This window comes from Schistocerca nitens, unplaced genomic scaffold (assembly GCF_023898315.1).
Source record: "Schistocerca nitens isolate TAMUIC-IGC-003100 unplaced genomic scaffold, iqSchNite1.1 HiC_scaffold_412, whole genome shotgun sequence".
In the NCBI taxonomy this organism is placed as follows: domain Eukaryota; kingdom Metazoa; phylum Arthropoda; class Insecta; order Orthoptera; family Acrididae; genus Schistocerca; species Schistocerca nitens.
This window is the reverse complement of record NW_026045945.1, coordinates 339,819-352,979: the sequence shown is the minus strand read 5'-3', so window position 1 is coordinate 352,979 and position 13,161 is coordinate 339,819. Positions and strand designations below refer to the sequence as shown.

Genomic DNA, 13,161 nt, shown 5'->3' with positions numbered 1-13,161 from the left:
TGGCCAATGCGGAGCCGACAAAGGACGACTGAGTCCCTGCGATTGGCTCGCATGGATGACCGCCACACAGTCGTCGTCTCCTTAATGGCACGGAGTTTATTGTGCGTGATCCGATCGTGCCATTCAGCGTCCCAAATCGCAAAAACTTTTCGGCAGAGGACTGCCCGCAAATCAGTCTCTGGAAGGCCAACATCCAGAGACGGTTGTCTCGTGGCCTCCTTCGCCAGGCGGTCAGCATGTTCATTGCCCGGGATACCGACATGACCGGGGGCCACACAAAGACCACAGAGCGGCCGCAACGCGCAAGAGTATGCAGGGACTCATGGATAGCCATCACCAGACGGGAACGAGGAAAACACTGGTCGAGAGCTCGTAAACTGCTCAGGGAATCGCTACAGATAACGAAGGACTCACCTGAGCAGGAGCGGATATACTCTAGGGCACGAAAGATGGCGACCAGCTCAGCAGTGTAAACGCTGCAGCCATCCGGCAAGGAACGTTGTTCGGAATGGTCCCCTAGCGTTAGCGCATACCCGACACGACCAGCAACCATCGAACCGTCGGTGTAAACAATTCCAGAGCCCTCATACGTGGCCAGGATGGAAGAAAAGCGGCGGCGGAAGGCCTCTGGAGGGACCGAGTCCTTCGAGCCCTGTGCCAAGTCGAGCCGAAGGCAAGGGCGAGGACAACACCATGGGGGTGTACGCAAAGTGGCCCGGAAAGGAGGTGGAACAGGAAAAAATCCAAGCCCGGAGAGAAGCTCCTTAACGCGTACGGCGATCGGACAACCCGACCGGGTCCGCCGCTCTGACAGATGGACGACCGATCGCGGGAACAGGAGACGATAGTTAGGATGCCCGGGCGAGCTTAGAACATGGGCAGTATAAGCGGCCAGCAAACGTTGGCGTCGGAACCGCAGTGGAGGTACACCTGCCTCCACTAGTACGCTGTCCACAGGGCTGGTGCGGAAAGCACCAGTGGCAAGGCGTATCCCGCTGTGGAGAATTGGGTCCAGCACCCGTAACGCAGATGGGGATGCTGAGCCCTAAGCCAGGCTCCCATAATCCAGGCGCGACTGGATGAGCGCCTGGTAGAGCCGTAACAGGGTAGAGCGGTCGGCGCCCCAGCGGGTGTGGCTCAAACATCGCAGAGCATTGAGATGCCGCCAACATGCCTGTTTGAGCTGCCGGATATGAGGCAGCCAAGTCAACCAGGCATCGAAAACCACCCCCAAAAACCTGTGGGTCTCCACCACAGCAAGCAGTTCGTCGGCAAGATAAAGCTGCGGCTCAGGATGGACTGTTCGGCGCCGGCAGAAATGCATAACGCGGGTCTTGGCTGCCGAAAACTGAAACCCATGCGCTACAGCCCAACACTGCGCCTTGCGGATAGCGCCCTGTCGCTGACGTTCAACCGCTGCAATGCCAGTAGAGCTGTAATAAAGGCAGAAGTCGTCAGCATACAGGGAAGCGGAGACAGAATTTCCCACGGCCGCAGCAAGCCCGTTAATGGCTATTAAAAACAGAATGACACTTAAAACAGAACCCTGTGGCACACCGTTCTCCTGGACGTGGGAGGAACTATACGAGGCCGCGACTTGCACGCGGAAGGTACGATACGACAGAAAATTGCGGATAAAAATCGGCCGAGGACCCCGAAGACCCCATCAATGAAGCGTAGAAAGGATGTGATGACGCCATGTCGTATCGTACGCCTTCCGCATGTCGAAAAAGACAGCGACCAGGTGCTGACGGCGGGCAAAGGCAGTACGGATGGCCGACTCCAGGCTCACCAGATTGTCGGTGGCGGAGCGGCCTTTACGGAACCCACCCTGAGACGGAGCAAGAAGGCCCCGAGACTCCAGTACCCAATTCAAGCGCCGGCTCACCATCCGTTCAAGCAACTTGCAAAGAACGTTGGTGAGGCTAATGGGACGGTAGCTGTCCACCTCCAGAGGGTTCTTTCCAGGTTTCAAAACGGGGATGGTGGTGGTTGTTGGGATGTGTAAGGGGGACTAAACAGCGAAGGTCATCAGTCCCCCATTCCAAAAACAAGCGAGACAAAGTCGCAGAGCAGATAAAACCCCAAGGGGGGAAGGAGACTGCCCCCCCCCCCAGGTGCTAAAGAACACAAATTAGGCAACGAACACTACAGAAAAGAAGAGTACGGACGAACACCAGACAGAAAGAAATAGAAGAGAAGAAGAGGGCCGGAGACTGGTTGACTGACCACGACAACAAAAAAGGGAAAGAGTCAACCATCTCACGGCACACCAGAACAGCAACAGGCACAAGGACAAAAGACACAGAAAGGGAAAGGTGCAGGACCTCCCTAAATCGAACCATAAAACGGACTACCACGGATAAAATTTAAAACGTTATCAGCCATGGAGGCATCGTCAGATAAAACCAAAGCCAAAGTGCCCGGGAGATTAAAAGATTGCCGGAGTGTGCGCAGTCGAGGACACTCCAGCAAAATGTGGCCGACCGTCAGCCGGGACCCACACTGACACAGGGGGGGATCCTCCTGACGCAAGAGATGGCCGTGCGTCAGGTACGTATGGCCGATGCGCAGCCGACACAGGACCACCGAGTCCCTGCGAGAAGCCCGCAGGGAGGAACGCCACACGGCAGTCGTCTCCTTGACAGCCCGCAGTTTATTCGGGGCTGTCATGCCACGCCACTCAGCAGCCCACATCCCAATCAGCTTACGGCGCAACACCATCTGCTGGTCGCGAGCCGTAAGGCCGACCTCCAAAGCCGGGGCGTCGATCGCCCCTTTAGCCAGCCTGTCGACACGTTCGTTCCCTGGGATGCCAACATGACCGGGCGTCCAAACCAAGACCACCGAACGACCAGAACGGGCAATGGCGGAAACAGACTCCTGTATGGAGGACACCAGAGGAGAGGAGGGATAGCAGCGGTCGATGGCCTGAAGGCTGCTCAGGGAGTCACTGCAGATGACGATGGACCCACCTGAGCAGAAACGCAGATGCTCAAGAGCGCGCATGATTGCCACCAGCTCTGCAGTAAAAATACTGCAGCCAGCCGGCAAGGAGCGTTGCTCAACATGGGCAGCGTGAGCAAAAGCGTAGGCAGTGCGACCATCAACCAGGGAACCATCCGTGTAGACAGGCTCACAGCCCGGAAATGATTCGAGGAGCGCAAGAAAACGGCGACGGAGGACCACAGGCGGAACCGAGTCCTTAGGTCCCTGTGCCAAATCCAGACGGACGGATGGCCGGGACAAACACCAGGGAGGCGTAGGTGTACGGACCCGGAAGGGAGGCAGAAGAGGGAATGACCCCAGGTCTGACAGCAGGGACTGGACACGGACAGCTATGGAAAGCCCAGACCTAGGTCGCCGTTCGGGCAGATGGAGGACCATGGCAGGGAAAAGCAGGCGACGATTGGGATGGTCCGGCGAGCAATGCACGTGGACAGCATAGTCGGCGAGCAGTCGATGGCGGCGAATCCGCAGCGGGGGAACCCCAGCCTCCACCAGTAGACTATCCACGGGGCTGGTACGAAAAGCACCAGTTGCAAGCCGGACCCCACAGTGGTGGATGGGGTCTAACAACGTCAACACTGAGGGTGATGCAGACCCATAGGCCAGGCTCCCATAATCAAGCCGAGATTGCACAAGGGCAATGTACAATCGCAGCAGCGTGCAGCGATCTGCACCCCAAGACGTGTGGCTAAGGCAGCGGAGGGCGTTGAGGTGCCGCCAGCATTTTTGCTTCAGCTGAGTAATGTGAGGAACCCAAGTGAGCCGGGCATCAAACATGAGTCCCAAGAAGCGGCAAGTGTCCACCACTTCAAGCAGGTGGCCGTCGAGGTAAAGTTCAGGATGAGGGTGGACCGTCCGACGCCTGCAGAAGTGCATAACTCGAGTCTTGGCTGCAGAGAACTGAAAACCGTGAGTCAGAGCCCATGAGGCTGCCTTCCGAACGGCTACCTGCAGCCTGCGTTCGGCGACTCCCGTAGTCGTGGAGCTAAATGAGATGCAGAAGTCGTCGGCATACAAAGAAGGAGACACCGACGACCCCACGGCTGCAGCCAGACCATTAATTGCCACTAGAAATAACGAGACGCTCAACACCGAGCCCTGCAGGACCCCATTCTCCTGTGTATAGGATGAACTAGAGGCGGCACCGACTTGTACCCGGAAAGAGCGGTGCAATAGAAAGGTCTGAAGAAAAGCCGGGAGTCGACCACGAAGACCCCACTCATGCAACGTAGCAAGGATGTGATGCCTCCATGTGGTGTCATACGCCTTCCGCAGATCGAAGAATACGGCAACGAGATGCTGACGTCGGGCAAAGGCCGTACGGATAGCAGATTCCAGCCGCACCAAATTGTCCGCTGCAGACCGGCCCCGACGGAAGCCACCCTGGGATGGAGCGAGGAGACCGCGCGATTCAAGGACCCAACACAAACGCCGCCCCACCATACGTTCGAGCAATTTGCACAAAACGTTGGTGAGGGTAATGGGACGATAGCTGTCCACCGCCAGTGGGTCCGCATCGGGCTTCAAGATGGGGACAATAAGACCCTCACGCCATTGCGACGGGAACACGCCCTCGCTCCAAATGCGGTTAAAGATGGTGAGGACGTGTCGCTGGCAGTCCCTGGAAAGATGCTTCAGCATCTGCGCGTGTATACCGTCTGGTCCTGGTGCTGTATCAGGGCAGTCGGCGAGGGCAGCAAGGAATTCCCGCTCGCTGAAGGGAGCATTGTATTTCTCAGAACGACGCGTGTGGAACGATAATGGCGTCCGCTCGGCTCGCTCCTTTAGAGAGCGAAAGGCGGGGGGATAAGTTGCAGTCGCAGAGCTCTGAGCAAAGTGCGCAGCAAGGTGTTCAGCAATGGCGGCAGCGTCCGTGCAGACAGCGCCGTCCAAGGAGATCCCAGCGACACCCATAGGGGTCTGGTGGCCATAAATCCGCCGTATCCGGGACCACACGAGCGAGGGGGAGACACGAGAGCCCAAGGATGAAACATACCGCTCCCAGCACTCCTGCTTACGCTGGGTAATAAGACGACGGGCGAAGGCACGTAGCCTCTTAAAGGCGATGAGGGTCTCGAGAGACGGGTGCCGCCGATGACGCTGGAGGGCCCGCCGACGGTCGCGAATAGCTTCAGCAATCTCCGGCGACCACCAGGGTACAGCCTTCCTCCGAGGGAGTCCAGAAGAGCGGGGGATGGCAGCCTCGGCCGCCGAAATGATGGACGTGGTTAAGTCACGGACCACATCGTCAATGTCACCCTGCGGGGGAGACTCAACGGTTGCCGCGGAAGTGAAACTCGGCCAGTCAGCCCTGTGGAGAGCCCAGCGGGGCAGGCGCCCAGAAGAATGACACTGGGGCAGTGACAAATAGATGGGAAAATGGTCACTACCACACAGGTCAGGATGCACTCTCCAGTGGAGAGATGGGACAAGGCCGGGACTGCAAAGAGAGAGATCGATGGTCGAGAACGAGCCGTGGGCCACACTGAAATGTGTGGGAGCACCGGTATTCAGGAGGCTAAGGTCGAGCTGAGCCAACAAATGCTCCACGGCACGACCGCGGTCATCGGAGACAGTCCCACCCCATAGAGGGTTGTGGGCATTGAAATCGCCCAGCAACAAGAAAGGTGGCGGCAGTTGGGCTATCAGAGCAGCCAGGACATGCTGCGTCAGCACCATCCGGTGGAAGGTAAATACTGCAGACGGTAACAGCCTGTGGCGTCCACACCCGAACAGCGACAGCCTCTAAAGCTGTTTGTAGTGGTACAAACTCGCTGTGTAGAGAGTTAAGGACATATATGCAGACGCCACCAGACACCCTTTCATAAGCTGCCCGGTTCTTAAAATAGCCCCGATAGCCACGGAGGGCGGGGGTTCGCAGTGCTGGAAACCAAGTTTCCTGCAGAGCAATGCAAAGGAAAGGATGAAGGCTGATAAGTTGGCGGAGCTCAGCTAGATGGTGGAAGAAACCGCTGCAGTTCCATTGGAGGATGGTATTAGCCATGGATGGGAAAGGCGTGAGGGACTGGGGAGGCAGATTACGCCTCCGAGGCCCCTGCTGCTACTGAGTCACCACCTGGAGAACAGCCAGCCAGTGCGTCCGAGGGACTGGCGAGATCCATGTCCTCAGCGGACGCCAGAATCTCTACCTCATCCTCAGACGCAGAGCTTGTAGGAAGCGGTGGAATGGGTGCCACCGCATTGTCGGTGGCCTTGGGGAGTTTCTTCTTCTTCTGCTTCTCGCGCTGAGCCTTTGGTGGTTCAGGCTGGGAGGGCGTCACCGGGTCAGTCTCAGGGACAGACGACGACCGTGTGTCCCGACGACCAGGGACCGGCGGTTGTTTGAGCCACTTGCGGCTGTCGGCTTTGGAACCGGTCGGAACGTGTGAAGGGAGGTCCCCAAGGGACCCCTTCCGGACGAGAGTAGCCGAAGAAGTCTTACGCTTCTCCGGCTGGGAAGGGGGAACTGATGCCCCCGATGGTTGGGGGGGTGTTGCTCCTGAAGTAGATGGAGCAGGAGCAACAGTGGGTTTAGTGCCCCCCACCATCAAGGGGGCAGGTGCGGGACTGCGACTCTGCGAGCTGGCTGGAGAGGATTGAACCGTAGCAGGAGAGACAGTTGCGGCATAAGAAGCCGTAATGCGCACTGGGTGAAGCCGGTCATATTTCCGCTTCGCCTCAGTGTACGTCAGGCGGTCGAGAGTCTTTATCTCCATGATCTTCCGCTCCTTCTGCAGAATCGGACAGTCCGGCGAGCAAGGCGGATGGTGCGCACCACAGTTCACACAGGTTGGAGGTGGGGCACAGGGATGATCAGGATGGGATGGTCGACCGCAATCGCGACAGACGAGGTCGGAAGCACAGCGTGAAGACATGTGGCCGAACTTCCAACACTTGAAGCACCGCATCGGGGGAGGGATATAAGGCCTGACATCACAACGGTACACCATCACCTTGACCTTCTCAGGTAACGTGTCACCCTCGAAGGCCAAGATGAAGGCACCGGTGGCAACTTGACGATCCCTCGGACCCCGGTGGACGCGCCGGACGAAATGGACACCTCGGCGCTCCAAGTTGGCGCGCAGCTCGTCATCGGACTGTAAAAGGAGATCCCTGTGGAAGATAATGCCCTGGACCATGTTCAGACTTTTATGGGGCGTGATAGTGACGGAGACATCCCCCAGCTTAGTACAAGCGAGCAAGGCCCGCGACTGGGCGGAGGACGCCGTTTTTATCAACAGTGATCCGGACCGCATCTTTGACAAGCCCTCCACCTCCCCAAACTTGTCCTCTAAATGCTCGACAAAGAACTGAGGCTTCACGGACATAAAAGATTCCCCATCAGCTCTGGTACAGACAAGATATCTGGGCGAATACTGCTCACTTGCATTTAATGCCTTTCGTTCCTCCCATGGTGTGGCGAGGGAGGGGAACGATTTGGGGTCATAAACGTTACCTTTGAAATGGGCCCTCGAACGCTTAGAGACTGCTGGTGGCTGGCCACCAGCAAGAGAAGAAGTGCCACGCTTCATTGCGTGTCATCCACCCTGATGCCACCTACTCCGACCAAGGGCCCTCCCCACGGGCGCCACCCAGCCACAGCAAAGGCCACCTGGCAGGATGGCCATTGCCGGGAGTCCCGATGCCCCAAGGAGATGGGCATCTACTCCTTGGCATACGTGGGGAGTTAACGGCGCAGGCATCAGTAGAGCGATCCCTGTGTTGTCAGGGGGCTACAACCAAGAGGGTACATGGCGGCCCCACCACAACGGACTGGCTACCGTGCTGGATCTTAGGTGCAAAACTGACCAAGGTCGTCGTCGCAGATAAAAGAAACACTGCAGAGTGCAGCGTGGTAATCGCCCAAGAGATCGAAAACGAGCGGGACACCATTGCAACGACGAGAAAGCCGGCTAAAGGTCTAATTGCACGACGGATACAGTGCACCATGTAAGGCGCCCTTCCCCAATTGGCTCGCTCTTCGGAATAATTTAGAAAGATGGAGGTCAAACCCGAGTGGGGACCATCACATATGGCCGAAACATTTGAGACTCCTTTTAGTCGCCTCTTACGACAGGCAGGAATACCGCGGGCCTATTCTAACCCCCGAACCCGCAGGGGGTAAAACGGGGATGACAACGCCTTCCCGCCATTGCGACGGAAACTCCCCCTCGACCCAAAGACGGTTGTAAAGATCGAGAAGGCGCCGCTGGCAGTCCACTGAAAGGTGTTTCAGCATCTGACAGTGGATGCCATCTGGTCCAGGTGCGGTATCAGGGCAAGCAGCTAGGGCACTGCGAAATTCCCACTCACTAAATGGAGCATTGTAAGATTCTAGGTGGTTGGTGCGAAACGAAAGGCTCCGACGTTCCATCCGCTCTTTAATGGAGCGGAAGGCCTGGGGGTAATTCGCAGAGGCGGAACTCATAGCAAAATGCTCTGCTAAGCGATTTGCAATGACGTCGGAGTCAGTACAAACTGCTCCATTCAGTGAGAGCGCAGGGACGCTGGCAGGGGTCCGATGGCCGTAGACGCGTCGAATCTTGGCCCAGACCTGCGATGGAGTGACATGGAGGCCAATGGTGGATACATACCGCTCCCAGCACTCCTTCTTGCCTTGGCGGATAAGGAGGCGGGCCCGCGCACGCAGCCGTTTGAAGGCGATAAGGTGGTCGATGGAGGGATGTCGCTTGTGACGCTGGAGCGCCCGCCGGCGATCTTTAATCGCTTCAGCGATCTCAGGCGACCACCAAGGCACAGTCCGCCGCCGAGGGGACCCACAGGAACGGGGAATGGCTGATTCGGCGGCAGTAACGATGCCGGTGGTGACCGATTGAACCACCGCATCAATGTCATCAGTAGAGAGAGGCTCAAAAGCGGCAGTGGAGGAGAACAAGTCCCAGTCAGCCTTATTCATAGCACATCTGCTAGGGCGCCCAGAAGAGTGGCGCTGTGGTAGTGACAAAAAGACCGGAAAGTGGTCACTACCACACAGGTCGTCATGCACACTCCAGTGGACAGACGGTAAGAGGCTATGGCTACAGATTGAAAGGTCAATGGCGGAGTAGGTGCCATGCGCCACACTGAAGTGTGTGAAGGCACCATCATTTAACAGCGAGAGATCGAGCTGCGACAAGAAACCCTCAACGATGGCGCCTCGACCTGTTGCCACTGACCCACCCCACAGAGGGTTATGGGCGTTGAAGTCGCCCAAGAGCAAGAAAGGTGGCGGCAATTGGGCGACCAGTGCAGCCAGGACATGCTGCGAGACATCACCATCCGGTGGAATGTAAACACTGCAGACGGTAACAGCCTGTGGCGTCCACACGCGTACAGCGACAGCCTCTAAGGGCGTCTGGAGAGGGACAGACTCGCTGTGCAGAGTGTGAAGGACATATATGCAGACGCCACCAGACACCCTTTCATAAGCTGCTCGGTTCTTATAATATCCCCGATAGCCACGGAGGGCGGGGGTTCGCATTGCAGGAAGCCAAGTTTCCTGGAGAGCAATGCAGAAGAAAGGGTGAAGGCTGATAAGTTGGCGGAGCTCAGCAAGATGGTGGAAGAAACCGCTGCAGTTCCACTGGAGGATGGTAGTAGCCATTGCGGAGAAAGGCGTGACGGGACTGGGAAGGCAGATTACGCCGCTGGGTCACCTGCCACATCCGATGGAGCACCCGTTTTTTTTTTTTTTTTTTGTGGTATTCGGGCGCACAACTTCAATGGTCATTAGCGCCCTGACTACTCTAAGAATGCACCGCGAGGCACAAGTTGACAACAACAACTAAAAGGGAAAACAATAAAAGACAGACTGACAGGCATAGGATTAAAAAACAACATCAAATGTCCTTAGCGAGGTTTGTCAAATTGATAAAACAAAGAACACGAGCAGCTGCTCGTGGGTCATCCGCTAAAATGGCATCTAAAGTAGTAGGCAGGTTAAGATCGAGGCGCAGTGTTTTAAGATCGGGACAGGACATTAAAATGTGACGAACTGTCAGCAAGTGCCCACATGGGCAGAACGGCGCCGGCGCAGCCGTCAGCAGATGGCGATGGCTGAACCGGCAGTGTCCAATTCTTAACCTTGCTAAAACGACCTCCTCCCGCCGAGAAGGGCGTGAGGAGGACGTCCAAGCCACGGGAAGAGGTTTTAAGGCCCGAAGCTTGTTGTCGGTAAGTGCAGCCCAATCGGCATGCCACAGCGACACAACGCGCCGACAAATGACCCTGCTAAAATCGGACGAAGGGACACAACAAGAAGCTGTCCGAGGCTGGAGGACCGCAGCCTTGGCCGCGGCATCTGCAGCTTCGTTCCCAGGGATACCGACATGGCCAGGAACCCACATAAAGCTAACCGGCGTACCGACGTCCACCAGCTGCTGAAGAGAGCGTTGGATCCGGTGTACGAAAGGGTGAACCGGGTACGGATCACTGAGGCTCTGGATGGCGCTCAGGGAATCTGAGCAGATGACATAAGCAGAATGTCGGTGGCGGCAGATGTACAGAACAGCCTGGTAGAGGGCAAAGAGCTCAGCTGTGAAGACCGAACAATGGCCATGGAGCCGGTATTGGAAACTTTGTGCCCCGACAATAAAGGAACACCCGACCCCGTCATTGGTCTTAGAGCCATCTGTATAAATGAAAGTCATGTTGTTGAACTTCGAACGAAGTTCCAAAAAACGGGAGTGGTAGACCGAACCGGGGGTGACCTCTTTTGGGAGCGAGCTGAGGTCGAGGTGAACGCGGACCTGAGCCTGGAGCCAAGGTGGCGTGCGGCTCTCGCCCACTCGAAAGGTTGCAGGGAGTGAAAAATGAAGGTGTTGAAGGAGGCGACGAAAGCGAACTCCAGGGGGTAGCAAGGCAGAGACATACAACCCGTATTGAAGGTCAAGAGAGTCGTCAAAAAAGGAACGATAAGAAGGATGGTCGGGCATTGACAGTAGCCGACAGGCATACCGACAAAGCAGTATATCGCGCCGGTAGGTGAGTGGCAATTCGCCAGCGTCAGCATGAAGACTCTCTACGGGACTGGTATAAAATGCTCCGATCGCAAGTCGTAAACCCCGATGTTGTATGGAGTTGAGGCGGCGTAAGATGGATGGCCGTGCAGAGGAGTATACGAAGCTCCCATAATCCAGCTTGGAGCGGACGATCGACCGATATAGACGAAGTAGGACGGTTCGATCCGCTCCCCACGACATACCACTGAGAACACGGAGGACATTTAAAGAACGGGTACAACGGGCGGCCAAATATGACACATGTGGAGACCAGCTAAGTTTCCTGTCAAAGGTAAGGCCTAAAAATTTGATTGTCTCCACGAGTGGGAGAGCAACGGGACCGAGTCGTAAGGACGGTGGGAGAAACTCTTTGTAGCGCCAGAAGTTAATACAGACCGTCTTCTCGGCAGAAAAACGGAAGCCATTGGCGACACTCCAGGAGTAAAGACGGTCAAGAGAACGCTGAAGACAGCGCTCCAAGACACGTGGACACTGCGCGCTGCAATAGATGGTAAAATCGTCCACGAAAAGGGAGCCTGATACATCAGCTGGGAGGCAATCCATTATTGGATTGATCGCGATGGCGAAGAGAGCGACGCTCAAAACTGAGCCCTGTGGCACCCCATTCTCCTGGCGAAAGGTGTCTGACAGGACAGAACCCACACGTACCCGAAACTGGCGATCCATTAAAAAGGAACGAATAAAAAGAGGGAGGCGACCGCGAAAGCCCCACGTATGCATGGTGCGGAGAATGCCCGCCCTCCAACAGGTGTCGTAAGCCTTCTCCAAATCAAAGAACACAGCCGCGGTCGGGCGCTTCCGCAAGAAGTTATTCATGATGAAGGTCAACAAGGTAACCAGATGGTCGACAGCAGAGCGGCGCCTTCGAAATCCACATTGTACATTGGTAAGTAGGCGGCGAGACTCGAGCAGCCAAACCAATCGAGAGTTAACCATTCGCTCCAACACTTTACAGACACAGCTGGTAAGCGAGATAGGTCGATAACTGGAAGGCAAGTGCTTGTCCTTCCCCGGCTTAGGAATCGGGACAACAATAGACTCGCGCCAGCATGCGGGAACATGTCCCTCAATCCAGATGCGATTGTATGTACGAAGAAGAAAACCTTTACCCGCAGGAGAAAGGTTCTTCAGCATCTGAATATGAATAGAATCAGGCCCTGGAGCGGAGGACCGTGAGCGGCCAAGTGCGGTTTCGAGTTCCCGCATGGTGAATGGGGCATTATAACTTTCACAATTCGAGGAGCGGAAGTCACGTGGCCTAGCCTCCTCGGCCTGTTTGCGGGGGAGGAAGGCAGGGTGGTAATGAGCGGAGCTCGAAACCTCGGCGAAAAAGCGGCCGAAGGCATTGGAGACAGCCTCAGGGGCCACAAGGACTTCATTCGCGACCTTCAAGCCAGAAATTGGGGAGTGGACCTTAGTGCCAGATAGCCGGCGCAGGCTACCCCAGACAACAGAAGAAGGAGTAGAACTGTTGAAGGTGCTGGTGAAAGCAGCCCAGCTGGCTTTCTTGCTTTCTTTAATAATACGACGACACTGAGCACGTAATCGTTTATAATTAATACAATTCGCCACTGTAGGGTGGCGTTGAAAGGTGCGTAAAGCACGTCGACGAGCACGTATAGCGTCCCTACATGCTGCGGTCCACCAGGGGACCGGTACGCGACGTGGAGAAGAGGTAGGGTGAGGGATGGAATATTCAGCAGCAGCGAGAATGACTTCCGTGAGGTGTGCGACCTGACGATCGCAGCTTGTGAAGGTTTGATCCTGAAAGGTCGCCCTGGAAGAGAAGAGCCCCCAGTCTGCCTTGGAGATGGTCCAACGAGAGGAGCACGGAGAGGGAGTATGCTGCAGGAGATGGATAATACACGGGAAGTGGTCGCTCGAATATGTATCAGCAAGGGCATACCACTCAAACCGGCGTGCAAGTTGGGGAGTACATATAGAGAGGTCTAAATGGGAATAGGTATGAGATGTGTCCGAAAGAAAAGTAGGGGCGCCAGTATTGAGGCAGACAAGATTGAGCTGGTTGAAAAGGTCTGCTAACAAGGAGCCCCTCGGGCAGGATGCTGGAGAGCCCCAAAGAGGATGGTGGGCATTGAAGTCTCCAGTTAACAAAAATGGTGCAGGTAGC

At 56.2% G+C, this 13,161-nt stretch overlaps 1 protein-coding gene across 1 annotated transcript in view; it reads right to left on the bottom strand.

Moving 5' to 3' along the window:
• LOC126231819 (cuticle protein 21.3-like) overlaps positions 1 to 13,161 on the bottom strand; it is a 57,632-nt gene that overhangs the window by 18,677 nt on the left and 25,794 nt on the right. The window lies entirely within an intron of this gene.